Source organism: Zea mays, chromosome 2 (genome assembly GCF_902167145.1).
Source record: "Zea mays cultivar B73 chromosome 2, Zm-B73-REFERENCE-NAM-5.0, whole genome shotgun sequence".
NCBI classification, from domain to species: Eukaryota; Viridiplantae; Streptophyta; class Magnoliopsida; order Poales; family Poaceae; genus Zea; species Zea mays.
In genome coordinates this window covers 220472979-220476987 of record NC_050097.1, presented here as the reverse complement: position 1 = coordinate 220476987, position 4009 = coordinate 220472979, and the positions used below count along the sequence as shown (strand labels likewise).

The 4009-nt window shown below is 46.2% G+C and overlaps 1 pseudogene; it reads right to left on the bottom strand.

The window, feature by feature from the left end:
• Positions 1 to 1995: 1995 nt before the first annotated feature.
• LOC103647893 (ethylene-responsive transcription factor RAP2-3-like) lies at positions 1996 to 3734 on the bottom strand (annotated as a pseudogene).
• Between the last annotated feature and the right edge of the window lie 275 nt (positions 3735 to 4009).

The following is a 4009-nucleotide window of genomic DNA, read 5'->3' as shown; positions in this document are numbered from 1 at the left end:
AGTGTCCGGTGGCGCACCGGACTGTCCGATGCGCCATACGACAGGAGCCTTCACCAACGGCCATTTTGATGGTTGGGGCTATAAATACCCCAACCACCACACTTCAATGAATCCAAGTTTTCAACCATCAAACCTCATACAAGAGCTCTAGACTTCATTCCAAGACACAAACAAAGAGATTAAATCCTCTCCCAAAGTCCGGAATCACTCAAAACAAATTAGTGATAGAGAGAGAGATTTTTGTGTTCTTTTGAGCTCTTGCGCTTGGATTGCTTTTCTTCTTCCTCTATTCTTGTTTCCAACTCGCTTGTAATCAAAGCAAGAGACACCAAGTTGTGGTGGTCCTTGTAGTGGACTTAGTGTCCCATTTGATTGAAGAGAAAGGCTCACTCAGTCTAGGTGACCGTTTGAGAGAGGAAAAGGGTTGAAAGAGACCCGGTCTTTGTGACCACCTCAACGGGAAGTAGGTTTGCAAGAACCGAACCTCGGTAAAACAAATCACTGTGTCATCCGTTCTTATTCGCTTGTGATTTGTTTTTGCCCTCCCTTTCGGACTCGAATTTAATTCTAACGCTAACCCCGACTTGTAGTGTGTGCTTAAGTTTGTAAAATTCAGATTTTCCTATTCACCCCCCTCTAGGAGACTTTCAGTCCGTCCATCCATGCTTGCTGCAATGAGTACATGTAGGAACTGGATTTTTCTGCCAGTGTTATGTTACGCAGGATTTATATGCGCCAAATCCTAGAATAAATAGCAATGATGAGTACTTTATTTTGGAACAAATCAGATATGTGAAGGCTAAGTAGGTGATCTTTGTAAAACTTGATAAGTCATCAAATTGGTTGTGTCCATATAGCTAACCAAGGGGATAGAGATTATTGATGGATTTTTCTGCCATATAAATTAGGACTGAACTTGTTATTTATGGGAATTGAGAATATAGGATGTGTGATGGATATCCCTATAAATGTTGGCAGCCTATAGATGTGACCAACTAATAAGTCTATTTTCAAATTTCGAACACAATATCCATTAACTCAAGAGTTCAGTTCTGGATCTACTTGAACCATAGAGACTAAGTATGACAGGCACATTACTTCAATAATGGCTATGAGCTTTAGTAGCATCTAATATAATTAAATATATTGTAATTACCTCAGCTTCATGGGCCGCCTAGCATTATAAAGTAAAATCCATTGAGTCGCTGGGCTCCCTAATCTAACCTTCTTTTTAGGTTGTTCATCTTCTTCTAGATCTGCAAGCAATCTTCCACGTTTCTGTCCAACCTATAGTACATAAACAAATAAAGATAAGCACTGATAAATCTAACTATATATGAAGAGAGGGCATCCTTTTTTGAATCTGAATTTAATTATATTACAGTCTAAAAGCATGCTGCTACAATGGATGGTAAATTCTGTTTACTGTGGGTTTATTTTTTTTCTTTGGAGACAACATCCATGTGATTGATCCTTTTTTAATCTGAATTTAATTATATTACAATCTAAAAGCATGTTGCTACAATAGATGATGTGCTTGTGATCGATCCTTTTTGAAACTCATTTTCATTTAATTATATTACAGCCTAAAATCATGCTGCTACAGTGGATACTAAACAAATTTTAAGGAATACCCACAGTTCTAGGAACATGTTTCTATTTACCTTCAATCTGTAAGATAAAGCCTAAAAACATGCAGCGACAATGGATCCTAAATAGCTAAGAAAAAAATTTGAAGGTAGTCCATGAGTTGTCCTTATATTCAGTTATTTATGCTTTGCCTCCAGCAACTCTAGCACACCATGATTTCAGGTTATGAAAACAACAAGTTGTAAATTTCAGGGTATAAATACTTTGTTTGTTTCATCAAGTAGCAAAAAGGACAAGCCTGCACGTGCATACTTGGGAAAGCAAAGGCAACAATATTGCAAGCAAAACATCCCCGATTGATTTTACAGCTGAGTTAAACCTTGTATAAATGTCACTGGTGTAAGGAATACAACCATGAAAACGATAGAACACATAAGTGTGACTATGTGCCGAATCTAGAGTTGCTTGTAGGGTAACCAAAGATTAGACCAATATATGTCATCAGGCTCAGGAGCCAAAGTAGTACTCAACTGGAGGTATTTGCATGAGAAAAGTAATTGATTGAGCAGTAAAATTCTAACCTTTCGTCACTACACATACCTGCAAGCAAAAAAATACGGATCAACTGCAACATTAAAGTAGTTATATGCAACAAGTTAGCTACTTGAAACCATTACTTTGAAAATGAGACTGCCAGTATCAGCAAGCGAGCGATTTGTGTTTTACCTCGCGGATGGAGCAATCCATTTCCATCAACCATGAGCAACTGCAGCAGGGCAGAATGGCGAAAACTGATTTACCACTGGCAGTGGCCAGGATTGTCACCCACGTTCGATTCCCAGCCCAGGCGATCCCTTCTTTAGATGAATTTGAATCTAATAAATCATCTGCATAGGTTAACAACGAGCCTAAGCTAGAGTCACCAGGAGATACAACGATTCCAAATTCGGATCTTACTGAACCACGTGATGGGGAGCTGAATAAATCCTCCCCCTCCCATGGCAAAGGTGAAGCCAAGAAAATGACAACTAATAATGCCTCTAATCCTGACTCTGTTCATCCGGATCAGGCAGCCTAGCACGGTCAAATCACGTTCATCATTCAGTAAAGAGCGACTGAGACGATGGGTAGTAGTAATCTTCGAAGCTCCATAGCCCGGCCGGAGCCGGGACCTGCGATTCTTCGGCGGCGGCGGAGGCGGCAGCTGTGGTGGCACTTGCAGCTGTGGTCCCTCCCTCCATGTAAGGGATGCCGAGGAAGTTTGTGTAGTTCTCATAGGCCATCAGCTCCTCGGACAACTCCTTGACCTCGTCGGACAGCTCAGTCTGTGCCTCCACCTTAGGCGGTGGGAGAACGGCCGGGGCCTGTGCGGCGGCAGCAGCAGTAGACCTCGACGCCGTCGTCGGCACGGTGACGCAGGAGGAGGTGTCGCTGTGGAAGTTCACCTTGGCTTTGGCTCCCCTTATGCGCCTCGCGGCGCGGTCGTATGCGCGCGCGGCGGCCTCGACGGTGGGGTAGGTGCCGAGCCAGACGCGGACACCCTTCACGGGGTCGCAGATCTTCGCCGCCCACTTGCCCCACGGCCGCTGCCGGATGCCGCGGTACTGGATCTTGCAGCGCCCAGGCTTCACCTTCGCGCACGGCGCTGCATGGGAACAGTCGGCAGCACGGCGTGACACCATTGACCGTTTGCAGCTTGCTGCCTGGATGGCGTGTTGTCGCCGGGAGAGCAGAGCAAGACGGAAGCAGGGCTTATCTCTCTGTGGGTCAGAGGAGTGCGAGGCATGAATGTCCTCGCCGTCTGCTTCAAAACCAGGCCAGAAGTCGGCAGTCGGCAGTCGACACCCGGCGCCATGCCGGGATGTAGTCGAAGATGATTGCGCCGCCGCATATGGATTCCTCGAAGAAAACAGAGAGCTTGGAGTGGAGGTCAGCGAATGAGAGCGCATCATCGGGGCGGCCCGAGGCGGCACTTGACGGACTTCGCGAGCGCGTGCTCATCGGGGAGGACTGCGGGGGCGAGGCAGGCGTTTCTACGGCTTGCTCGGGATTGCGGCGGGGTCGTGGCCAATGGACTGCGGCGGTGTTTGCGGGCGAGCGAATTGCGGCGAGCTCGCGGCGTGGTGTGCGCGGGCGGGCGGATTGCGGTGGCGTTGGCTGCGTTGGCGGCGTGTTTGGAAGCTCGGCGGGGTTTGCATGCAGGCGGGCGGAGGCGGGGGCGGTCTACGGTACTAACTTAATAGTAGTAGAGATAGTTAGGTGTCTGTGCGTTGCGATGACTAACAAATTATTAATAAAACGCGAGTGCACAACAATTACATGAAAACAAACAATATATCGACAATCGTACACTAATCTATTCCTTTGTAGAGATATTGATAAGTCTCTGTTGTATGTTTGCAGGGATGACATAGCGGCA